General features: G+C 45.2%; 1 protein-coding gene across 1 annotated transcript in view; it reads right to left on the bottom strand.

The window, feature by feature from the left end:
• Positions 1 to 26,692, bottom strand: part of LOC125456273 (probable E3 SUMO-protein ligase RNF212) — a 150,959-nt gene extending 124,267 nt beyond the window's left edge. The window contains exon 1 of the mRNA XM_059651554.1: positions 26,549 to 26,692. The gene's annotated coding sequence lies outside the window, so the exon portion shown is untranslated. The remainder of the gene's footprint in view (positions 1 to 26,548) is intronic.
• Between the last annotated feature and the right edge of the window lie 350 nt (positions 26,693 to 27,042).

Here is a 27,042-nt window from a genome sequence, read left to right as displayed (position 1 = left end):
GACACAAAGGTCGGAGGTGTCGTTGACAGTGTAGAGGGCTGTTGTAGGCTGCAGCGGGACATTGACAGGATGCAGAGATGGGCTGAGAGGTGGCAGATGGAGTTCAACCTGGATAAATGCGAGGTGATGCATTTTGGAAGGTCGAATTTGAAAGCTGAGTACAGGATTAAGGATAGGATTCTTGGCAGCGTGGAGGAACAGAGGGATCTTGGTGTGCAGATACATAGATCCCTTAAAATGGCCACCCAAGTGGACAGGGTTGTTAAGAAAGCATATGGTGTTTTGGCTTTCATTAACAGGGGGATTGAGTTTAAGAGTCGTGAGATCTTGTTGCAGCTCTATAAAACTTTGGTTAGACCGCACTTGGAATACTGCGTCCAGTTCTGGGCGCCCTATTATAGGAAAGATGTGGATGCTTTGGAGAGGGTTCAGAGGAGGTTTACCAGGATGCTGCCTGGACTGGAGGGCTTATCTTATGAAGAGAGGTTGACTGAGCTCGGTCTCTTTTCATTGGAGAAAAGGAGGAGGAGAGGGGACCTAATTGAGGTATACAAGATAATGAGAGGCATAGATAGAGTTGATAGCCAGAGACTATTTCCCAGGGCAGAAATGGCTAGCACGAGGGGTCATAGTTTTAAGCTGGTTGGTGGAAAGTATAGAGGGGATGTCAGAGGCAGGTTCTTTACGCAGAGAGTTGTGAGAGCATGGAATGCGTTGCCAGCAGCAGTTGTGGAAGCAAGGTCATTGGGGTCATTTAAGAGACTGCTGGACATGTATATGGTCACAGAAATTTGAGGGTGCATACATGAGGATCAATGGTCGGCACAACATTGTGGGCTGAAGGGCCTGTTCTGTGCTGTACTGTTCTATGTTCTATGTTCTACTCTTGAGTAAAGAAACTACCTCTGACATCTGTCCTATATCTTTCACCCCTCAATTTAAAGATACGTCCCCTCGTGCTCGCCATCACCATCCTAGGAAAAAGGCTCTCACTATCCACCCAATCTAACCCTCTGATTATTCTATATGTCTCAATTAAGTCAGCTTCCTCTCTCTAATGAAAACAGCCTCAAGTTCCTCAGCCTTTCCTCATAAGACCTTCCCTCCATACCAGGCAACATTCTAGTAAATCTCCTCTGCACCCTTTCCAAAGCTTCCACATCCTTCTTATAAAGCGGTGACCAGAACTGTACGCAATACTCCAAGTGCGGCCGCACCAGAGTTTCGTACAGCTGCAGCATAGCCTCATTTTTCCGGAACTCAATCCCTCTATTATTAAAAGCTAAAACACTGTATGCCTTCTTAACAGCCCTGTCAACCTGGGTGGCAACTTTCAAGGATCTGTGTACATGGACACCGAGATCTCTCTGCTCATCTACACTACCAAGAATCTTACCATTAGCCCTGTACTTTGCCTTCCGGTTACTCCTACCAAAGTGCATCACCTCACACTTGTCCGCATTAAACTCCATTTTCCACCTCTCAGCCCAGCTCTGCAGCTTATCTATGTCTCTCTGTATGGCAAGTATATCCCTCAACACTTTTCATCTAAATCTGGATGTTGTCTAGATCTGATGCATTTGGTCCAGGGCTATTTCAATATCCGAGGAGTCATGAATGGTACAAACAAAAATGGAAATTATGGACAAACTCAGCAAGTCTGGTAGCAGGTGGTGAAGATAAAACAGAGTTAACGTTTTGAGTCTAGTGACACTTCTTCAGAACTGATTCTCCCTTATAAGCATCGCTATGTCATATTTCATCTTATTGTCATCCTATGGAGGGTCTGGGAAGACCTCATTACATTAAGTTATTAAGGCTGTTTTTCTCCTCTACTTCTATCTCTTCTTTGCTGCACTTCACACTGGGGGAGACTTATGCTAGATTTATGTTGATGCCAGGTTTATGTTGACGTGTAATTTGGGGAACAGGTCCACCAGAAGTCACGTTTCAAGTCATAATTAGGGGAGGGATCCACTGATGCCACAAGCCAGCCTCTGGCGTACAAGGGGCCAAGACTGCAAACCAACATTGAAGTTCAGCCCAGGACCAAAAAACAAGGGTTAGGAAAGAGGCTTCAGAACAAATTGAGATCTGGCAGGCCTTTGAATTAAGTACGAAGTGTACTTTACATGTGGCAGCTAGGCTTGATTGATAGGTGTGATGGAAATAGAAAGGTGTGATATTTTCTTGCAATGCAGGAATTAAATCCTTTAATTCGTTTGACTTATAAATTGTTTGAGAAACTTTACCTTTTGAGAATACGCCAAAAAGCTTCAGGCAATGAGCTTTTCATTCTTAATCCACTAAATTTCTTTAAAGGCTATGTTCCCAGATAAAAAAAGTCCTAATTATTTAGACCATACAACCATGTAAAACGGGAACAGGAATAGGTTGCTTGGTTCCTCAAATGTGCTCTGCAATTCAGTATCATCATGGCTGAGCTAACATTCTTCACATTCATTTTCCTGCCCTTTCCGCACAACTCTTGATATCACTACTGATCAAGAATCGAATTAGCCTGAAATATAGATAAAGGCACTGCCCCTACAATTCTGCAGCAATGAGATCCAAAGACTCTCAACTCTCTGACAGTTGAAATTCCTCCTCATCTCAGTCTTAAATTGGTCTCCCTGCATCCTGAGACCATGCCTCTGGTCCTAGACTCTCCCTTGTGAGGAATCATTCTCTCAGCATTTACCTCAAGTCCCTTAAGAATCCGAGATAACGAAGTATGGAGCTGGATGAACACAGCAGGACAAGCAGCAGCTTAGGAGCACAAAAGCCGATGTTTCGGGCCTACACCCTTCATCAGAAAAGGGGACGGGGGAGAGGGTTCTGAAATAAATAGGGTGGGAGGGAGGCGGATTAAAGATGGATAGAGGAGAACATAGGTGGACTGGAGACAGACAGGTAAAGGGGCGGGGATGGGGCCTGTAGAGGTGAGTGTAAATGGGGACGTAGGGAGGGGATAGGTCAGTCTGGGGAGGATGGACAGGTCAAGGGGGGAGGATGAGGTTAGTAGGTAGGAAATGGAGGTGCGGCTTGAGGTGGGAGGAGGGGATAGGTGAGAGGAAGAACAGGTTAGGGAGGCTGGGATGAGCTGGGCTGGTTTTGGGATGCAGTGGGGGGAAAAGGAGATTTTAAAGCTTGTGAAATCCACATTGATACCATTGGGCTGCAGGGTTCCCAAGCAGAATGTGAGTTGTTGTTCCTGCAACCTTCGGGTGGCATCGTTGTGGCACTGCAGGAGGCCCAGGCTGGACATGTCGTCTGAGGAATGGGAGGGGGATTTGAAGTGGCTTGCGACTGGGAGGTGCAGTTGTTTATTGCGGAGCGAGCGTAGGTGGTCTGCAAAGTGGTTCCCAATCCTCCACTTGGTTTCCCCGATGTAGACGAGGCCACAACGGGTACAGCAGATGCAGTATACTGTATGGGCAGATGTGCAGGTGAACATCTGCTTGATGTGGAAAATCTTCTTGGGGCCTGGGACGGGGGTGAGGGAGGAAGTGTGGGGGCAAGTGTAGTTCCCATTATCCCTTAAGAATCCTATGTGTTTCACTAAGATGCTTCTTGTCCCTCTAAACTCCAGTGACTAGAGTCCCAACCTGTTCAACCTTTGCTTATAAAATTACCCCTCAATACCAGAGATCATATTAGTGAACATTCTCTGAGTTGCCTCTAACTAAATATTATATTTCCTGAAATAAGGAGATCAAAATTGTTCACAGTACCCCAGATATTGTCTCACCAGCACCTTGCACAGTTGCTGGAAGACTTTCCCACTCTCATATTTCTACACCCTTGAAATAAGGGCCAACTTTCTGTTCGCCTTTCTAATTACCTGCTGGATCTGTGTGCTAACTTTCTGTGAGTAACCAAAGAGGGAAAAACAGATTTGAATCCATGGGACACTGGCACCAGTACTGGGGGCAGCTAGGCTCTATGTGAATCATGGTGGGATCAGAGTTCTGAAGAACTGTATAACCAGGTTTGTGGATAGGGTTTTAAATTAAATAGTGGTAGCATAGGTTCAGCTGCGTAAGAGATATTTCTTCAGCCAGACAGTAATTAATCTGGGGAACACATTACTGCAGAAGGCTGTACGCCAAGTCACCAAGTGTATTTAAGACAGATGTGCATAGGCTCTTGATGCCTAAGGGGATCAAGAGTTATGGGAATAAGGCAGAAGACTGAAGTTGAGAAACGTATCAGCAATGATCAAATAGCCAAGCATATTCAATGGGCTGAATGGCCTAATTCAGTTCCTATATCATGTTCTTCTGGTCTGACTTTCTCTGCCATTTCCTTGTTCCTTGTGACTATCTCCCAAGATTGATTTTCTAAGAGGTCACTTTGATCTCTTTCTTCTGCTTCATATATTTAAAGAAGCTCACATGTCAGTTTTGATTTTCTTTGCTAGTATGTAACTTTGGCACTTCCTTTGAGAGGACTTGACGGTAAAAGCAGGGATGTACTACTGAGGCTCTTTAAGGCTCCGATCAGGCCATTTTTGGAGAATTGTGCACTGTTTTGAGCCCCATATCTCAGGAAAATGTACTAGCCCTGGAGTGGGTTCAGAGGAAGTTCACTAGAATGGTCCCAGGAATGAAAAGCTGAACATATGGGGAACATTTCAGGACTCTCTGTCTATACTTGATAGAGCTTAGAAGGATGAGGGGGGAATCTAATTGAAACTTACAGAATACTGAATGGCTTGGACAGAGTAAATGTTAGGAAGATGTTCCCATTAGTAGGAGACTAGGGCCCGAGGGCACAGCCTCAGAGTACAGGGAAGACCTTTCAGAATGGAGCTAAGGAGAAACTTCTTCAACCAGAGAGTGGTGAATCGATGGAATTCACTGCCACAGAAGGCTGTTGAGGTCAGGTCATTAAGTATATTTAAGATCGTGATAGATAGGCTCTTGATTGTCAAGGGGATCAAGGGTATCAGGGGAAAAAGCAGGAGAAAAGGGTTGAGAAACTTATCAGCCATGATTGAATGGTGGAGCAGACTCAATGGGCTAAATTACCTAATTTCTGCTGCTCTGTCTTATGGTCTTTAACCTCCATAGTTTGTTTTCTCTCCTTTTGTTTTTATTTTCTCTTTCGCTGGATTCTGAATTTATTTCACTCTTTGGGGCTATCACTCACTTTTGCCTCCTTATATACTTATATTTTCCTTAATTATAATCAACAAAGAACAAAAAATGTATTGTTTCTTTGAACAGTCCTTTATTTACTGTATTCATCGCCCTTCTGGAGTACGCTGAAAAAAATAACAACTGTAGTAATTTACATCAGTATTGTTACCGCACTCCTAAGTTACTGAAACACATTCACCTATCAATTTAGTGTTTTTATGCAAGTCTGCTGCCTAAAATTTGGCTTTTTAATGTAACAAAAAAAGATAAAAATTGATATACAACAATCTATTATTATATATGTAAAGATCAACTTCAATTTGTTTGGTTAATAGAATTAGTCTAAAATACTGTCATCATATAGTCATACACATATAAATTTCAAACTTCAAATGATATTTATAACTCACTTCTAAACTACCCAAGTCCAAGGTAATAGTGGGAGAGAGGATTCATGAACTAGAAAACCAAACAGCAGTAAAATGGTACACACTCACAACATACCTTATCTGAGAGAAATAAAGTGTGACAACGTGCTTTGCATACACAGCATATGTCCATATTCCCTAAAAAGTGTATCAAATGTTAGAAATATCTTTTTTCCTTTAGGAAAACACATTTGAAAAATTGAAACAGAAATATAGCTCACTCAAAATTATCCTATTTGAATAATATTGAAGGTACCGCATAATTTTGTTTAAATAAAATTTGTCATGGTTCTACTTGTGTTAATACAGATCTGGAGCTCAATTCTGATGTTCAGCTGCAAAAATGTTTTTAATCTGCTACTTTTTTAAAAATCTGACCTGCCCATTCAAAGCCATGGAATTCACTTTCAGTTGTCCTTGATGGACCTTCTGTTCTTGAACCTCTCCAGTCCATGGTGAAACTGTTCCTAACATGTTGACATGCAGACCAAGGATTTTAATCCAGGATGATGGATTGACAATTTATTAATATGTTCAAGTTAGGATGATGTATGTCTTGGCCAGGATTGTGGAAGTGATGGTGTTCCCATGTATCTGTTTCCCTTATCCTTCTAGACAATTAAGGTGTGGCAGGCCTTGCCAGAGAAATATTGATGAGTTATTACAATTTAGGCTGCATGTAGCACAGACTCCAGCTACCCTGAGCCAAAGGGTTAAGTAGTGGTGAGTGGTTAAAACTAATGGATGTAATGTCCTGGATAGTGTTGAACTTCTCAAGTATTTTTGGAGGTGTACCCATCCCAGCAAATGAAGAGTTTATAATGATACTTCTAATGTGCAACTTTTAAATAGAATTGCTACTTGGAAGCTGAAAGACAATCCACTTTCTACTGATGACACTGCTTCTGGCCTATCTTGCTGGCCATAATGTTTAGTTCGCCACAAGCATCTGGTCAATAATGATCGCAATCCTGAAAAAATGCTCAAGGTTTCAAACTGTTAAGATTCTGAATTGCTTTGGTTGATACATTAAGAATTCAACAACTTTTATTTATTGCAATACAGTGCAGCAGGACTAGCACACCGTCAAAACATGCTTTTCAATCAATGGCTTATGAATGGAAATCCTCATTTGGTATACAAATTTACTTCTTCTGCAGTTAAAATTGTTTCCGATAGTTTCATTAAGTAGATAATGGGAGATTAAGGGGAGGCGATAGCCTAGTGGTATTATCACTAGACTGTTAATCCAGAGACCAAGATAATGTTCTGGGGACTTGGGTTTGAATCCTGCCATGGCAGATGGTGGGATATGAATCCAATAAATATTTGGAATTAACGATCTAATGAAGACCATGAGTCTATCGTCAATTGTCAGAAAAACCCATCTGGTTCACTAATGTCCTTTAGGGAAGGAAACTACCATCCGTACCTGGTGTGGCCTACATGAGACTCGAGACCCACAGCAATGTGGTTGACTCTTAACTATCCTCTGGGCAATTAGGGATGGGCAATAAATGCTGCCTAGCCAGCGACGCCCTGTTACCCATGAATGAATAATGAAAAAAAAATTAACATTCCGCTGTTAGCAGGTTTAAACGTGAAGACACCTGACAACCAGAGACTGTTTAAGGAACAGTTGTTGCAAGTGATGAGTAAATATGTCCCTCTGAGACAGGCAAGAAGGGGTAAGATTAAGGAACGTTGGATGACGAGAGCGGTGGAGCTTCTTGTGAAAAGGAAGAAGGCAGCTTACATAAGGTGGAGGAAGCTAGGGTCAAGTTCAGCTAGAGAGGATTACACGCAGGCAAGGAAGGAGCTCAAAAATGGTCTGAGGAGAGCCAGGAGGGGCCCGAGAAAGGCTTGGCAGAACGAATTAGGAAAAACACAAAGACATTTTACACTTATATGAGGAATAAGAGAATGGTCAAAGAAAGAGTAGGGCCGATCAGGGATAGCATAGGGAACTTGTGTGTGGAGTCTAAGGAGGTAGGGGAAGCCCTAAATGAGTTTTTTGCTTCTGTCTTTATGAAAGAAACGAACTTTGTAGTGAATGAAACCTTTGAAGAGCAGGTGTGCATGCTGGAATGGATAGAGATAGAGGAAGCTAATGTGCTGAAAATTTTGTCAAACATTAAGATTGACAAGTCGCCAGGCCCGGACCAGATTTGTCCTCGGCTGCTTTGGGAAGCGAAAAATGCAATTGCTTCGCCACTTGCGAGGATCTTTGCATCCTCGCTCTTCACTGGAGTCGTACCTGAGGACTGGAGAGAGGCAAATGTAATTTCTCTCTTCAAGAAAGGAAATAGGGAAATCCCCGGCAATTACAGACCAGTAAGTCTCACGTCTGTCGTCTGCAAGGTGTTAGAAAGGATTCTGAGGGATAGGATTTATGACCATTTGGAGGAGCATGGCTTGATCAAATGCAGTGAACACGGCTTTGTGAGGGGCAGGTCATGCCTCACAAACCTTATCGAGTTCTTTGAGGATGTGACTAGAAACGTTGATGAGGGTCAAGCTGTGGAGATGGTGTATATGGACTTCAGTAAGGCATTTGATAAAGTTCCCCATGGTAGGCTCATTCAGAAGGTCAGGAGGAATGGGATACAGGGGACCTTAGCTGTCTGGATACAGAATTGGCTGGCCAACAGAAGGCAGCGAGTGGTAGTAGAAGGAAAATATTCTGCCTGGAAGTCAGTGGTGAGTGGTGTTCCACAGGGCTCTGTCCTTGGGCCTCTACTGTTTGTAACTTTTATTAATGACTTGGATGAGGGGATTGAAGGATGGGTCAGCAAGTTTGCAGACGACACAAAGGTTGGAGGTGTCGTTGACAGTATAGAGGGCTGTTGTAGGCTGCAGTGGGACATTGACAGGATGCAGAGACGGGCTGAGAGGTGGCAGATGGAGTTCAACCTGGATAAATGCGAGGTGATGCATTTTGGAAGGTCGAATTTGAAAGCTGAGTACAGGATTAAGGATAGGATTCTTGGCAGTGTGGAGGAACAGAGGGATCTTGGTGTGCAGATACATAGATCCCTTAAAATGGTCACCCAAGTGGACAGGTTGTTAAGAAAGCATATGGTGTTTTGGCTTTCATTAACAGGGGGATTGAGTTTAAGAGTCGTGAGATCTTGATGCAGCTCTATAAAACTTTGGTTAGACCGCACTTGGAATACTGCGTCCAGTTCTGTCACCCTATTATAGGAAAGATGTGGATGCTTTGGAGAGGGTTCAGAGGAGGTTTACCAGGATGCTGCCTGGACTGGGAGGGCTTATCTTATGAAGAGAGGTTGACTGAGCTCGGACTTTTTTCATTGGAGAAAAGGAGGAGGAGAGGGGTCCTAATTGAGGTATACATGATAATGAGAGGCATAGATAGAGTTGATAGCCAGAGACTATTTCCCAGGGCAGAAATGGCTAGCACGAGGGGTCATAGTTTTAAGCTGGTTGGAGGAAAGTATAGAGGGGATGTCAGAGGTGGGTTCTTTACACGGAGAGTTGTGAGAGCATGGAATGCGTTGCCAGCAGCAGTTGTGGAAGCAAGGTCATTGGGGTCATTTAAGAGACTGCTGGACATGCATATGGTCACAGAAATTTGAGGGTGCATACGTGAGGATCAATGGTCAGTACAACATCGTGGGCTGAAGGGCCTGTTCTGTGCTGTGCTGTTCTATGTTCTATGTTCTAACCAGGGGGTATTCATCCCACCCCCACTTTCTTGTCCCTGCCCTCATCACAGTTTTATCAGTGGCAGTGATGGTGCCAAGTGGCCTGCCAATGAGGCAATTGAGCTCTTTAACTTTGCAACTAAAGCCTGAAGAGCCTGACCCATCACCATTAAGGTTGATCTTACAGCAAGATGTCACACACCAAACATCCAGGTGCCTGACCTGGTAGTGGTCAGGAAAGAGGCATTCCTTCCTTAACTAGTCCATTGATCCATTACAAGGACCCCTAAAAGATGTTAACCGTCCCTCACCCGCTAGATACCCTCTCCTAAATGCCTCTCAAATCCTGCTCCCAACTCGTTCACTGTCTCTCCTTCCTCACCCTCAAACACTGTACAAAGTGCCAATCTGTCACTGAATGCCTCGTCAAGCCCTGAGGAGCCATATCAGCAGTGGCCAGAGTCACATTCTTGTATTTGAATACTGACTTTGATGGACCAGCAGCTCTCTGACGCAAAATATCACATCCCTTATGAGCATAAACCCAAAATCTTTTTGGAAACATGGCAAGACTTGCTGAGATCATTAAATACCTCAATTTGCAAATACAGATTAGCCGTTCTCATTTACAACCTTCTTAAATTTAACAATATTATTAAATATATAATTTGAAAGGAATACGTTATCAATAACCATTTCAAACAGCTCAACATAGCTAATAATATTCTATAGATGAGAGCAGCATAGTAGTTGAAATCTACACAAAAGGCAACTCCAGCCAACTGGGCCCAAAAACTAAGGCTAGCAAATTTAAGATTTCAGTGGATAATTAGGTGACAGGATCCTGTTTGTGAATGTTCTGCAGAACAGCATGTAAGTAATCCCATAACCAGTGGATCACACCTAAACTCTGTACTCCCACCACATTCAGTTGCGAATGGTGGTGAACAATTACACAACTCATTGGAGGTGGTGGTTCCACAAATATCCCATCCTCAATAATGGAAGAGCCTAACACATCAGTGCAAAAGATTCACAGCTATCTTCCACCAGAATTGCTGAGTGGATAATCCATCTCTGCTCCCTCCAATAGTTCCTAGCCACAGATACCGTTCTTCAGCCAATTTGATTCATTCCACCATAATATCAAGAAACAGTTCAGAGGTAATGGACAATGCAAAAGTTATGGCCCTGACAACATTCCAGCAATAGTACTGAAAACTTGTGATCCAGAACATGCCACTCCCCTGTTCAAGTTGTTGTAGTATAGTTACAACACTAGCATCTACCTTACAATGTGGAAAATTGCCCAAGTACGTCCTGTACACAAAAGTAGGTCAAACCAAACCCATCCAATTACCACCGCATCATTCCACTCCCAATCATCAGTAAAGTGATGGAAATGTCTTCAACAGTGCGATCAAGCAGCACCTACTGAGCAATAACCTGCTCAATGACGGCCACTTTGGGTTCTGCCAGGGCCACTCAGCTCCTGACCTCAAACAGCATTGCTTTAAACATGGACAAAAGAGCTGAATTCTAGGGGTGAGGTGAGAGTGACAGCCCTTCGATATCAATGTCGTTTTGACGAGTATGGCGTCAAGAAGCCCTCGCAAAACCAGAATCAACAGATACCGGGGGCAAACTCTCCATTAGTGGGAGTCATAGCAGTCACAACGGAAGCTGGTTGTGGTATTAGAAGTCAGTCATCTCAGTTCCAAGAGATCTGCAGAAGTTCCTCACAATCTTCGGCTGCTTCATCAATGGACTTAAATTCCAACATTAAGTTGGTGGCAAGAAACATTCGTGTCACACAGATGCCAAGCTATGACCATTTCTAACGACAGACAATTTAATCATCAACCCCCCGACATGGAGCACTGCTACCATCACTGAATCCCCAACTATCAATATCCTGAGGGTTACCATTGACCAGGAACTCAGCTGGAGTGACAACCTAAACACAGTGGCAGGTCAGAGGCGAGGAGCACTACAGCTAATAACTCACCTCCTGACTCCCCAAAGCTTGTCCACAAGGCACAAGTCAGGAATGTGATGGAATATGCTCCAAGATAACAAAGTGTGGAGCTGGATGAACACAGCAGGCCAAGCAGCATCTTAGGAGCACAAAAGCTGATGTTTTGGGCCTAGACCCTTCATCAAAAAAGGGGGATGGGGGGAGGATTTTGAAATAAATAGGGAGAGAGGGGGAGGTGGACTGAAGGTGGATAGAGGAGAAGATAGGTGGAGAGGAGAGTATGGGTGGGGAGGTAGGGAGGGGATAGGTCAGTCCAGGGAGGGCGGACAGGTCAAGGAGGTGGGATAAAGTTAGTAGGTCGGAAATGGAGGTGCGGCTTGAGGTTGAAGAAGGGGATAGGTGAGAGGAAGAACAGGTTAGGCAAACGGGGACGAGCTGGGCTAGTTTTGGGATGCAATTGGTGGGGGGGTTAGATTTTGAAGCTGGTGAAATCCACATTGATACCATTGGGCTGCAGGGTTCCCAAGCGGAATATGAGTAGCTGTTCCTACAACCTATGGGTGGCATCATTATGGCACTGCAGGAGGCCCAGGATGGACATGTCGTCTAAGGATTGGGAGGGGGAGTTGAAATGGTTCGCGACTGGGAGGTGCAGTTGTTTACTGCAAACCGAGCGTAGGCGTTCTGCAAAGCGGTCCCCAAGCCTCCGCTTGGTTTCACCAATGTAGCCACACCGTGTACTGCAGATGCAGTATACCACATTGGCGGATGTGCAGGTGAACATCTGCTTGATGTAGAAAGTCATCTTGGGGCCTGGGATGGGAGTGAGGGAGGTGATGTGGGGGCAGGTGTAGCACTTCCTGCGGTTGCAGGGCAAAGTGCCGGGTATGGAGGGGTTGGAGGGGAGTGTGGAGCGCACAAGGGAGTCACAGAGAGAGTGGTCTCTCCGGAAGGGAGACAAGGGTGGGGTGGGAAAAAAGTCTTTGGTGGTGGGGTTGGATTGTAGATGGCGGAAGTGTCGGAGGATGATGTATTGTATCTGGAGGTTGGTAGGGTGGTATGTGAGGATTGGGGGGATTCTCTTGGGGCGGTTATTGCAAGGGAGGGGTGTGAGGGATGAGGTGCAGGAAATGCGGGAGACGCGGTCGAGGGCATTCTCAACCACTGCAGGGGGTAAGTTGCGGCCCTTGAAAAACGATGACATCTAGGATGTGAGGGAATGGAATGCCTCATCCTGGGAGCAGATGCGGCGGAAGCAAAGGAATTGGGAATAGGGGATGGAATTTTTGCAGGAAGGTGGCTGGGAGGAGGTGTATTCCAGGTAGCTGTGGGAGTCGGTGGGCTTGAAATGGACATCGGTTTGCAGGTGGTTGCCTGAGATGGAAATAGAAAGGTCCAGGAACGTAAGGGATGTATTGGAGATGGTCCAGGTGAACTTGAGGTTGGGGTGGAAGGTGTTGGTGAAAAGGATGAGATGTTCGAGCTCCTCTTGGGAGCATGAGAACGCGCCGATACAGTCCTCTACGGTGGGGAAACCAAGCGGAGGCTTGGGGACCGCTTTGCAGAACACCTACGCTTGGTTTGCGGTAAACAACTGCACCTCCCAGTCATGAACCATTTCAACGCCCCCTCCCATTCCTTAGATGACATGTCCATCCTGGGCCTCCTGCAGTGCCATAATGATGTCACCCATAGATTGCAGGAACAGCAACTCATATTCCACTTGGGAACCCTGCAGCCCAATGGTATCAATGTGGATTTCACAAGCTTCAAAATCTCCCCTCCCCCCACTGCTTCGCAAAACCAGCCCAGCTCGTCCCAGCCTGCCTAGCCTGTTCTTCCTCTCACCTATCCCCTCCTTCAACCTCAGGCCGCACCTCCATTTCCTACCTACTAATCTCATCCCACTCTCTTGACCTGTCCGTCCTCCCCGGACTGACCTATCCCCTCCCTACCTCCCCATGCATACTCTCCTCTCCACTTATCTTCTCCTCTATCCAACTTCAGTCCGCCTCCCCCTCTCTCCCTATTTATTTCAGAATCCTCTCCCCCCCACCCTGCCTTTTGTGATGAAGGGTCCAGGCCCAAAGGGTCAGCTTTTGTGCTCCCAAGATGCTGCTTGGCCTGCTGTGTTCATCCAGCTCCACTCTTTGTTATCTTGGATTCTCCAGCATCTGCAGTTCCCATTATCTCTGATGGAATATGCTCCACTTGCCTGGATGGGTGCAACTCCACCAACACTCAAAAAGCTTGACACCATCCAGGGCTAAGCAGCCCACTTGATTGGCACCACATCCACAAGCATCTGCTCCCTCCACCACCAATGGTCTGTCGCACTATTGTGCATTATCTACAAGACGCACTGCAGAAATTCACTAAAGATCCTTAGACAGCACGTTCGAATCCCATGACTACTTCCATCTAGTAGGACGAGAATAACAGATACTTGGGGTACAACCACCTGCAAGTTCCCCTGTAAGACACTCACTACCCTGGCTTGGAAATATATCGCCATTTCTTCACTGTCGCTGAGTCAAAATCCTGGAACACCCTCCCTCATGGTATTGTGGGTCAACGTGCAGTACATGGATTGCAGTGGTTCAAGAAGTCAGCTCACCACCACCTTCCCAAGGGCAACTAGGAGTAGGCAATAAGTATTGGTAAAACCAGCAATGTCCATGTCCCACAACTGAATTAAAAAGTGGAAAAGGAGAGGAAATTTCTGCAAAAATATCCCTACTTCTCTACTTAAATTCAATGGACCCCCAGAAATAAAGTTATGGCTGATGACTCTCCAGGAATTCAACCCAATGTATCACTTCTCTGATCTTCTCATACTCTCACTAGACTTGGGTTTCACTGGTTGGCCAGCATTTATTGACCATCCCTAGTTGCTCTTCAGCAGACAGTGGCGTGTTGCCTTCTTGAGCCACTACAACATCCGTGTACATCCACTTTTTATTTTCCAGTTCGGAAGAAAGTAATGCAAAGCAATTTCTCAACCATTCAATGTAGGCTTCTACCATTCTGTTTTAGTATACAAAAAGTAATGTTTGAAGGATGCAGCTCCCTAATACTACTTGTAATTAAACTTCAGGATTATTTTTCAGGTCCAATTACAGCATGGGCCCTAACTGAAGGAAGATTTTGACTGGAGAACTGAGCAACCAATGTGATTAATCAATTAATATTATGTTCAATTTTCCATTGGACAACTTGGAGGCACAAACCATAACTTAAAATTCAACTCAAAATATTTCTTTCCTGAAAGCTGATGAGTGAGCTTGTTGAATATTTACAACAATTCCATTGCTTCTCATCTGGACAGTTAGTTCACACCTCTGCTTTACCAGCAACAAATCTCAACACATTCATACCTGGCTATTAGCCATAGTAGTACCAGGAACGTCTCACCATATTCATCATTCAACTCACATAATTACAATAAATTTTCCCAACAATCTCATTGTTTATTCAGTGAACTTAATATTTGTAAAGTGGCTGCCATATTTGCTACATCCATAATTTCAAAAATTGCCTGTGAACTATATTGGAAAGTCCTGTGGGCGTAAAAGTACTTCTAACATAAGTTTCTGTACTTCCAAAATAATTCATTGGATTTAAGGCATTTTGTAATGTTACTGAGACTGAGAGCTATAGCTGGTAAAAACTGGCTCTCTTTTTCATCAAATCAATATTAAGTAATAATTGAGTTAATCCAATTCAGATCTGCACAGCAACTTTGCATCTCCAACAGTAAACCTCCACATGAAAATATACTTCAGTAATCCACTCCTACCTTTGTTGAGACAAGTTTCACAGACAACGTGTCCACAAGTGGTCAGAACAAATCTGCTTCTACTTGCTTTGGGCTGTTGAAAACAGTAGTTACAAAAAACCCAGACCGCCATGTCATCCAGACCACCTAACAAAAAAATTCAAGTATCATTTTCAAATTTTATTTTTAAATATAGGAAAGCCTCTTTGACAGGAACTGGAAGATAGATAAGTTAAATCAACTAAGGAACAAAATCAAAACAGTTAATAATAGTTGCTCAGAAAGCTTAATAAAACAAACTAAGAATTTTACTACTTTTAAGGCTCATGGGATTTTCATGCTGATTGAAGCCAAAAATGAAAGGGCATACCAAGGGTCATAGAAATATCCTTGAGTTTTACAGTACATTTTCATACCTTACAAACATGTACCAAGAATGCAGGGAAAAGACTGCAGCCACCTTAACGCTGGTAACTGCATTTTACACAGTACTATTTCACAAACGGTACTGACATGGCCAGGAAGCTAATGTCAACTTTTTTACCTTTGACTAATTTAAATTTTGCCAAAATAAGGCAAGTATCCTTCCTGCCATCCTAACACCAATACATCAATTTGAAAGGGTGTCCATGTATTTTCAGCGTAGCATGTAAATTAGGGTTCCATAATGAAATAGAATTCTGATTTCCATGATAGGTAGACTCTAGTTGTGACATTCCATATGTCTCAGTAATGCCAGAATTTTGGACAATGGAAAAGAGACTAAGAAAACCTGAGTTTAAATCTATTTTATGGACTTTGAAGGTGTAGAACACAAAAATAATCTGAAATTCTGCAATTCCCTTGACCAGCTGGCCTGACAATGGCAAATCCCATATTCTCAATTTTTCTCAGTAGCAGCTTCAGGTCATTTATCTTTGCCGAATCTGGCAACTGTATGACGAAGCATGTTTTGCATGCTGTGAATGGAAATGAGGATAATACCTCCAATAAGATGGATAAAAAGGCATTTTGCTATTGAAAAGGGAACCAGCCCACACCATAACACAATAAGACATAGGAGCAGAAGTAGATCATTCAGCCCATCGAGTCTGATCTGCCATCCAGTGAGATCCTGGCTAATCTGGTAATCCTCAACCTCTACTTTCTGCCTTTTCCTCATACCCGTCAATCCCCTTACTGAGCAAAAATGTCCACCTCAGCACTCAATATATTTAATGACTACCCTCAAACAGCTCTCTGCAAAAAAATCCACAGATTCACTACTCTCCAAGAGAAGAAATTCCTCCTCATCTCTCTCTTAGATATGCAACTCCTTATCTGAGATAATGCCCTTTAGACCCAGAGTCTACCCTAACGGTAAATAACTTTTCTTATCTAACCTGTAAAGTCTCCAAAGAATCTTATATGTTTCAATAAGGTCGTCTCTCATTCTCCTACATTCCAATATAGGCCCAATCTACTCAACCTTTCCTCATAAGACAACCTGGTGAATATCTGAACTGCTATCAATGCCAGAATATCTGAAGAGACAAAGGAAAACCTAGACACATCAGCTACAATCTAGTTGAAAGGTCAACTATTCCTGGTGTTCTTATTCTTACTCCAGACATTTGTACACCACTCTTATCTCACCATTTTTAAGAAGAAACACATTGGGCCTCACATAATTTAAATGGTATTATGTGCTCAGAATGAAGTTCAGCATTATTGTAGGTGCTGCCAGTATCCAATTCCATACTGGTCAGAGAATATGCTATTGGGTTGTTACTCTCCCGGTAAATTCTTGAAAGATCTTGTTGAAACATCTTGTTAAATGCAGTATAACTGGCTCTGTAATTGCACACTAGCTTCATAATATTGCTAAAACCCTCACTTCCCTTAAAAGGCTTTGTGGAATTTCAAATTTTGCTGATATGATCCTTTATTTAAAATAGTAACTTTTTAAAAGATTCTTTACAACATCATAGTGTCTATCTTAATCAATATGGCTGATAATGAAGTTAAAATATTGAAATAAAGAGAAAAGAAATTGAAAATAAATGAACAGAGATAAATATTGGATAGAGGATTAACTAAACAACAGATCGCAGAGAGTCAGGATAAATGGGTCTTTTACTAGTTGACAAGATGTAACTACAGGGATGCCAGAGTTCAGTCTTCAAGCCCCAACTATTTACAATCTATATTAACTTGGATGCAGAGATAGAATGCATGATAGCCAAAATTGCAAGTGACATCAAAATAGGTGAGAAAGTAAGCTGTAAACCCTAAGGCTTTCTATAGGTATATAAGGAATAAAAGAATGACGAGAGTAAGGTTAGAGCCAATCAAGGATAGTAGTGGGATGTTGAGTGTGGAGTCAGAGATAGGGGAAGCACTAAATGAATATTTTGACAGTATTCACTCTAGAAAATGACAATGTTGTCGAGGAGAATACTGAGATACAGGCTACTAGACTAGGTGGGATTGAGGTTCACACGCAAGAGGTATTAGAAATCCTTCAGAAGGTGAAGATAGATAAGTCCCCTGGGTCGGATGGGATTTATCCTAGGATCCTCTGGGAAGCCAAGGAGGAGATTGCCCAGCCTTTGGCATTGATCTTTAACTCGTCATTGTCTACAAGAATAGTGCCAGATGACTGGAGGATAGCAAATGAGGTTCCCCTGTTCAAGAAGGGGAGTAGAGACAACCTTGGTAATTACAGACCAGTGAGCCTTACTTCAGTTGTTGGTAAAGTGTTGGAAAAGGTTATGACAGATAGGATTTATAATCATCTAGAAAAGAATAAATTGATTAGGGATAGTCAGCACGGTTTTGTGAAGGGTAGGTCGTGCCTCACAAACCTTATTGATTTCTTTGAGAAGGTGACCAAACAGGTAGATGAGAGTAAACCGGTTGATGTGGTGTATATGGACTTCAGCAAGGCGTTCAATAAGGTTCCCCACAATAGGCTACTGTATAAAATGTGGAGGAATAGGATTGTGGGAGACGTAGCAGTTTGGATCAGAAATTGGCTTGCTGAAAGAAGACAGAGGGTGGTGGTTGATGGGAAATGTTCATCCTGGAGACCAGTTACTAGTGGTGTACCGCAAGGGTTGGTGTTGGGTCCACTGCTGTTTGTCATTTTTATAAATGACCTCGATGAAGGTGTAGAAGGATGGGTTAGTAAATTTGCAGACGACACTAAGGTTGGTGGAGTTGTGGATAGAGACGAAGGATGTTGTAGATTACAGAGAGACATAGATAAACTGCAGAGCTGGGCTGAGAGGTGGCAAATGGAGTTTAATGCGGACAAGTGTGAGGTGATGCACTTTGGTAGGAGTAACCGGAAGGCAAAGTACAGGGCTAATGGTAAGATTCTTGGTAGTATAGATGAGCAGAGAGATCTCGGTGTCCATGTACACAGATCCTTGAAAGTTGCCACCCAGGTTGACAGGGTTGTTAAGAAGGCATACAGTGTTTTAGCTTTTATTAATAGAGAGATCAAGTTCCGGAACTAAGAGGTTATGTTGCAGCTGTACAAAACTCTGGTGCGGCCGCACTTGGAGTATTGCGTACAGTTCTGGTCACCGCATTATAAGAAGGATGTGGAAGCTTTGGAAAGGGTGCAGAGGAGATTTACTAGAATGTGGCCTGGTATGGAGGGAAGGTCTTATGAGGAAAGGCTGAGGGACTTGAGGCTGTTTTCATTAGAGAGAGGAAGGTTGAAAGCTGACTTAATTGAGACATATAGAATAATCAGAGGGTTAGATTGGGTGGATAGGGAGAGCCTTTTTCCTAGGATGGTGACGGCGAGCACGAGGGAGCATAGCTTTAAATTGAGGGGTGAAAGATATAGGACAGATGTCAGAGGTAGTTTCTTTACTCAGAGAGTAGTAAGGGAATGGAACGCTTTGCCTGCAACCGTAGTAGATTCGCCAACTTTAAGTACATTTAAGTCGTCATTGGGCAAGCATATGGATGTGCATAGAATAGTGTAGGTTAGATGGCTTCAGATTGGTATGACAGGTCGGCACAACATCGAGGGCCGAAGGGCCTGTACTGTGCTGTAATGTTCTATAAATGTTCTATGAGAGAGAGAGAGAGGTTACAAAGAAGACACCGCAGTTTCAAAACTGTCAGAAAAGGAACACTTGGCTGGCTAGGAGTTAGAAATATGTTAAGTCACTGAGGTATTGAATTACTTGCAAAGAAACATGGAATCTTTGGCAGAATGCTGCATATATGCTAAGGAGCTACTAGAGGCCAAACTGCAGCAGATGCTCTTGTAATGAACACTGTCAATCATTAAATCTGATATTGAGATTTGAGATACAGTAAAATAGATAGTAATAGCCTGATTAAAATCATCCAGCTTTGTTGGTATGCAGTGGAAACACATTAGCTGTGAACTCACTGATCTGGACTCTGTTTATATTGAAGTGTGCATCAGTTATTTTGTTGTCAATCTATGACTGTTGTTTTGTGCAAAGTTAAACACTGTGCAGTCTAGATAATTAATGTTTTCCTTGTGTTGTCGCTTTAAATTTAATGGAGGCTTGATAAACATGAAGATATTGAAGAATTCTTCTAAACTTGCTTCTGTGAGAGTCTAAATTCCTCACATCAATCAATAACTGAAAGCAATGTCACCATATAACTGCATTGTCTCATAAATTACTCAGAATGAAAAAAATAAAATTAAAAAGTAGGCAACAAGAGGCACAATTGGGAAACTAAAACAAATTGCATTTTACAAACTACACACTACAGTGTACATAACAGAAGGACAGGCTTGAAGGAGTACTAGAAGAGCTAAAGGGCAATGGGAAATGGTAGAACAGTAGGACTAACTAAATTATTCTTTGCAGGCATCCTGCACAGCCTTGACAGACAGTATGGCCTCCTTCTGTTCTGTAATAACTCTAAATTTCTACAGAGAGCTCTCAATGTCCACTATTTTTTTGTTGGGCATTCATTTACTGGATGTGGGCATTACTGTCATTTGTTGCCCTGAGGGCAATTAGGAATCAACCACATTGCTGTGGGTCTGAAGTCACATGTAGATTAGGTCAGGTAACTGTGGCAGATTCCTTCCCTAAAGAACATTAACAAACCAAATTTTTTCTTTAACTTTTGATTACTTTTATGCATCTCGGCACAGGTATCTCCAAACAAAACAAAATTACCACAGATCCCCAGCTCCTTAAGTGTTTAGATCTAACTGCCTGAGATCCCACACAATCACAGTCATTCGTGCACTTAGATCTAACCCTTTGTTACTAAGCCTGCCAATAAGGTAGTGCTGTTGTCGTCTGGAGTACTGACCTCTACATTGCAGAGGCGGACTGCCAACTCTCAGATACCTCTTCCTATCTTCCCCTGGACCATGACCGCACCATGACACATCAGGCCATCTACTACAGTAACTTACTTCATCTGGTGACCACCTCCGACTATTTCGAAGCTAACAGTCTCCCAACCCCACACAGCTTACTTCTACCTCCTTCCAAAATACCACAAACAGTACTGTCCATGGAGACCCATTGTTTCAGCTTGCTCCTACCCCACAGAACTCATCTCTTCTTACCTTAACACAGTCTTCTCTCCCCAGTCCAATCCCTGCCCATGTAAATCCATGACTCCTCTGATGCTTTACGCCGGTTTCAAAATTTCCAGTTTGCAGGTTCCAGCCATCTCCTCTTTACCATGGATGGACAATCCCTTTAAACATCTATTCCCGACCAGGAGGGTCTTAGGGCTCTCTGCGTCTTCCTGGAGCAAAAACCTGAACCCAACCACTATCACCCTCCTTCGCATGGCCAAGCTCAACAACTCCCCAACTTAAACAACTTCTCTTTTAACTCCACTCATTTTATTCAGGTCAGAGGGGTGGCTAAGGGTACCCACATGGGCCCCAGTTATGCCTGCCTCTTTGTGGGGTACGTGGAACATTCCTTGTTCCAGTCCTATTCTGACCCCCATCCACAACTCTTTCTCCAATATATCGATGATATCATCAGGGCTGCTTCCCTCTCTCATTCAGAATTCGAAAAGTTCATCAATTTTGCTTCCAATTTCCACCCTGCCCTCATTTTCACTTGGTCTAACTCTGACTCCTCCTTTCCCTTCCTTGACATCCCTGTTTCCATTTCTAAGTATAGATTAGCCACTAATATCCACTATAAACCCACTGACTCCCACAGCTACCTGGTCTAAACATCCTCACACCCTGCTTCCTGTAAAGAGTCTATCCCACTCTTTCAGTTCCTCCATTTCGTATGTTCTGATGAGGCCAATTTCGACAAGGGATTCTCTGAAAAGTCCACCCTCTTCATCAACCGAGGATTCCAAGGTACTGTTGTCGACAGGACCCTCAACCGGGTCTGATTCATCTCCTGCATGTCTGCCCTCAACCCCAATCTTCCCACCCACAACAGGGATAGGGTTACCCTTGTCCTTATCTACCATCCCACCAGCATTCTCATCCAGAAGATCATGAGACACCATTTTCACAATCTCCAGTGAGGTGCCACCACCAGACACATATTCCCCTCCCCTCCCTTATCCGCCTTCCACATGGACCGTTCCTTCCAGGACACCTTGGTCAACTCATCCTTCATCCCCAATACCCACATGGCACCTTTTCCTGCAACCGGCGAAGGTGCAAAACCTGCCCGTTTACCTCCTCCCATCCCTTCTATCCAAGGACCCAAACATATCTTCTAGGAGAGGCAACACTTCACCTGCACTCCCCAGAATCTAGTCTACTGCATTCGCTGCTCACAATATGGTCTCCTCAACATTGAGGAAACTAAGCATAGACTGGGTGACCGCTTCACAGAACATCTACATTCTGCTCGCAAAAAAGACCCTGATTCCCTGATCACCAACACCTCATTTTCACTGTGGACGTCCAGATCTTGTAAATCTGCAGTCCCCCTGCAGATGGCCTAAAGGCCCTCCGCTTCTTCCTGTCCCACAGGCCTGACCAGGTCCCCCTCCAGTGACACCCTCATCCGCCCAGCCGAACTCGCCCTCACCCACTTCTCTTTCGAATCATCCCACTTCCTAAAGACAAAAGGGATATTAGTGGCAAGGGCACTCGCATGGGCCCAAGCTCTGCCTGCCTCTTTGTAGGTTACGTGGAACAATCCCTCTTCTGTACCTACGCTGGCCCTAACTCTTCCTCCGTCACGTTGATGACTGTATCGGCGCTGCCTCATGCTCCCAAGAGGAGCACGAACAGTTCATCCTTTTCACCAACACCTTCCACCCCAACCTCAACTTCACCTGGGCCATCTCCAACACATCCCTTACCTTCCTGGACCTTTCTGTCTCCATCTCAGGCAACCACTTACAAACCGATGTCCATTTCAAGCCCACCGACTCCCACAGCTACCTAGAATACACCTCCTACCCCCACCTTCCTGCAAAAATTCCATTCCCTAATCCCAATTCCTTCGCCTCAACCGCATCAGCTCCCAGGATGAGGCATTCAATTCCCGTATATCTCAGATGTCCTCATTCTTCAAGAACCACAACTACCCTCCCCGCAGTGGTTGAGAACGCCGTTGACCATGTCTCCCACATTTCCCACAACTCAGCCCTCACGCCCTGTCCCCGCAATAACTGCCAAAAGAGAATCCCCCTCATCCTCACATACTACCCCACCAACTTCCAGATACAACGCATCATCCTCCGACATTTCCGCCATCTACAATCCGACCCCACCACCAAACACATTTATCCATCCCCACCCTTGCCTGCTTTCCGGAGGGACCACTCTCTCCGCGACTCCCTTGTCCGCTCCACACTCCCCTCCAACCCCAGTACATGCGGCACTTTCCCCTGCAACCGCAGGAAGTGCTACACTTGTCCCCACACCTCCTCCCTCACCCCCATCCCAGACCCCAAGAAGGCTTTCCATATCTCGCAGATGTTCAACTGCACATCTGCCAATGTGGTATACTGCATCCGCTATGGCTTCCTCTACATAGGGGAAACCAACTGGAGGCTTGGAGACCACTTGGCAAAACACCTAAACTCGCTCTGCAATAAACAAATGCACCTCCCAGTCATGAACCATTTCAACTCCCCCTCCCATTCCTTAGATGACAGGTCCATGCTGGGTCTCCTGCAGTGCCACAATGATGCCACCCAAAGGCTGCAGGAACAGCTACTCATATTCCGCTTGGGAACCCTGCAACCCAATGGTATCAATGTGGATTTCACAAGCTTCAAAATCTCCCCTCCCTGCACTACATCCCAAAACCAGCCCAGCTCGTCCCCACCTCCCTACCCTGTTCTTCCTCTCACCTATCCCCTCCTCCCACCTCAAGCCACACCTCCATTTCCTACATACTAACCTCATCCCGCCCTCTTGACCTCACCGACCTCCCCAGACTGACCTATCCCCTCCCCACCTATACTCACCCCTGCAAGGTCCATCCCCACCCCTTTAACTTGTCTGTCTCCTCTCCATCTATCTTCTCCTCTGTCCATCTTCTATCTGTAAAGTTATTCCTAGCTATTTAAAACAGAAGAATCTAGGCCCGAAACATCAGCTTTTGGGCTCCTAAGATGCTGCTTGGCCTGCTGTGTTCATCCAGCTCCATACTTTATTATCTCTGAGCTACCCGTTGCCTGTCACTTTAACACAGTACCCTGTTCCCTGGCCAAAATCTGTGCCTCTGGCTTGTTGCAGTATTCCAGGAAATCTCAATGCAAGCTGGAAGAACAAAACCTCGCTTGGGGACCCTGCAGCCCTCCGGACTCAATATCGAGTTCAATAATTTTAGGGCCTAAACTCTCCCATGACCTGCCCCCTACGACACGCATCAGGCCTTATTATCAAAAGTGTGGAGCTGGGTGAACACAGCAGGCCAAGCAGCATCTCAGGAGCACAAAAGCTGACATTTCGGGCCTAGACCCTTCATCAGAGAAGGGGATCGGGAGAGGAAACTGGAATAAATAGGGAGAGAGGGGGAGGCAGACTGAAGATGGAGAGAAAAGAAGATAGGTAAGAGAGTACAAGAGAGTTGCAGTGGGAGACAGATTCCCTGGGGTTGGTCCGGAGGGAGGAGGGTAACTTCTTCAGGTTCGGCATCCCTGGAAGAGGCTTCGCAGTGAGGTTAAAATTGTATCAGTGATAATGGGAACTGCAGATGCTGTAGAATCCAAGATAACGAAGTGTGGAGCTGGATGAACACAGCAGGCCAAGCAGCATCTCAGGAGCACAAAAGCTGACGTTTCAGGCTTTGACCCTTCATCAGAGAGGGGGATGGGGAGAGGGAACAGGAATAAATAGGGAGAGGGGGGAGGCGGACCGAAGATGGAGAAAAGAAGATAGGTAAGAGATTACAAGAGAGTTGCAGTGGGAAAGAGCATCTGCAGTTCCCATTATCACAGATACAATTTTAACCTCACTGCGAAGCCTCTTCCAGGGATGCCTAACCTGAAGAAGTTACCCTCCTCCCTCTGGACCAACCTCAGGGAATCTCTCTCCCACTGCAACGCTCTTGTAATCTCTTACCTATCTTCTTTTCTCTCCATCTTCGGCCCGCTTCCCCTCTCTCCCTATTTATTCCAGTTCCCTCTTCCCATTCCCCTCTCTGACGAAGGGTGTAGGCCTGAAACGTCAGCTTTTGTGCTCCTGAGATGCTGCTTGGCCTGCTGTGTTCATCCAGCTCATAACCACCCTCCTGCAAAAATTCCATCCCCTATTCCCAATTCCTCCGCCTCCGCCGCATCTGCTCCCAGGATGAGGCATTCCACTCCCGCACATCCCAGATGTCCACATTCTTGCAGGACCGCAACTTTCCCCCCACAGTGGTCGAGAACGCCCTTGACCACGTCTCCCACATTTCCCACAACACATCTCTCACACCCCGCCCCCGCCACAACTGCCCCCAGAGGATCCCCCTCGTCCTCACATACCAACCCACCAACCTCCGGATACAACGTATCATCCTCCAACACTTCCGCCATCTACAATCCGACCCCACCACCCAAACCATTTTTCCATCCCAACCCTTGTCTGCATTCCGGAGAGATCACTCTCTCCGCGACTCCCTTATCCGCTCCACACTCCCCTCCAACCCCACCACACCCGGCACCTTCCCCTGCAACCGCAGGAAGTGCTACACTTGCCCCCACACCTCCTCCCTCACCCCCATCCCAGGGCCCAAGATGACCTTCCGTATCAAACAGATGTTCACCTGCACATCTGCCAATGTGGTATATTGTATCCATTGCACCTGGTGTGGCTTCCTCTACATTGGGGAAACCAAGCGGAGGCTTGGTGACGGCTTTGCAGAACACCTCCGCTCGGTTCGCAACAAACAACTGCACCTCCCAGTCGCGAACCATTTCAACTCCCCCTCCCATTCCTCAGACGACATGTCCATCATGGGCCTCCTGCAGTGCCACAATGATGCCACCCGAAGGTTGCAGGAACAGCAACTCATAGTCAGCTTGGGAACCCTGCAGCCCAATGGTATCAATGTGGACTCCACAAGCTTCAAAATCTCTCCTTCCCCTACTGCATCCCAAAACCAGCCCAGTTCGCCCCCTCCCCCACTGCATCCCAAAACCAGCCCAGCTGCCTCTGCTTCCCTAACCTGTTCTTCCTCTCAACCATCCCTTCCTCCCACCTCAAGCTGCACCTCCATTTCCTACCTACCACCTCATCCCGCCTCCTTGACCTGTCCATCTTCCCTGGACTGACCTATCTCCTCCCTACCTCCCCACCTATACTATACTCTGCTCTCCACCTATCTTGTTTTCTCTCTATCTTCGGTCTGTCTCTCCCCCTCTCCCTATTTATTCCAGTTCCCTCTCCCCATCCCTCTCTCTGATGAAGGGTCTAGGCCCGAAACGTCAGCTTTTGCGGTCCTGAGATGCTGCTTGGCCTGCTGTGTTCATCCAGCTCCACACTTGTTATCCACACTTTGTTATCTTGGATTCTACAGCATCTGCAGTTCCCATTATCACAGGCCTTATTATCACATAGCCTGCCATTACACACTACCTACTGTAGTCATTATAAGTCCCCATTAGCATGTATTCACCCTCAGCCAAATCGTTATCAACTCCTTTGTCTATTCGACTGCTCTTCTCTCTTTTCGGGCTCTATCTTATCGTTTACTCCCCACCCATCACCCTCCCTATTTTCTGCATATAAAATGACATTTTCCCATCTACCATCAGTTCTCAGGATCACCGGACCCGAAACATAAACCCTGAATTTTTTTCTTCACAGGGGCTGCCAGAACTGCTGAGATTTTCCAGCAATTTCTGTATTTGTTCCTGATTTACTGCATCTTTCCGGTTCTTTCCGTTTTTACCACAGTCAGGGGCCTATGTTATCCATTCCCAAATTGAGCTCCCCCTTGCCCTTTGTCACGCAGGAAAGTTGTCGTGAGGGCGCTCCACTCGACCATGATCTTATTGAATTGCGGAGCAGAATCCAGGGGCCGAACGGTCTACTCCTGTTCCTATTTCTTACGGTTTTATGTCATCAAAGACTCAACATACAAAGGACGACTCTTTGGTTTAAAGGCACTGACTCGATGTAAAGGCACAGGCCTCCTCAGTAGTTCTGGTCGTACAGTTTTTGCCGGCTTTGCCCGCTCCTTCACGCTGGCCGTTGCCCCTGGAGACGAGTCCTTCTCACCTCGCCCGTCAACCGCACATGCTCCTTCCAGCGCACGCGCAGTCCTTTCCGTCTCCCCGCCTCTCGGGACCGCCCCTCTCCCCACGCATGCGTGTTCTCCCGGCCGCCGGCCGCGGGCATTTACCCGCCTCCCACACCCAAGCGCACGCAGTCGCGCATGCGTGGCCGGATGGCTTTCGTTTGTCTCTTCGAGCCGCAGACTCAAATTGTCAGATGGATTGAGAACTTGCAGAAATTGTGTCCTTATCAGAGACTGGTGCATAGATATTTTTCATCAGCCTGACACGTCTGCAACAGGTGAGACTTGATCTGAGTCACGGAGGTAGAAACATGAATGCGGCGCCAAAAGACCACCAAGATAATAATCCAGCCTCACATTTTATTATC

The sequence above is a fragment of the Stegostoma tigrinum genome, chromosome 1 (assembly GCF_030684315.1).
Source record: "Stegostoma tigrinum isolate sSteTig4 chromosome 1, sSteTig4.hap1, whole genome shotgun sequence".
Classification (NCBI taxonomy): Eukaryota; Metazoa; Chordata; class Chondrichthyes; order Orectolobiformes; family Stegostomatidae; genus Stegostoma; species Stegostoma tigrinum.
The sequence above is the reverse complement of the archived record's forward strand: the minus strand, read 5'-3'. Positions and strand labels throughout refer to the sequence as shown.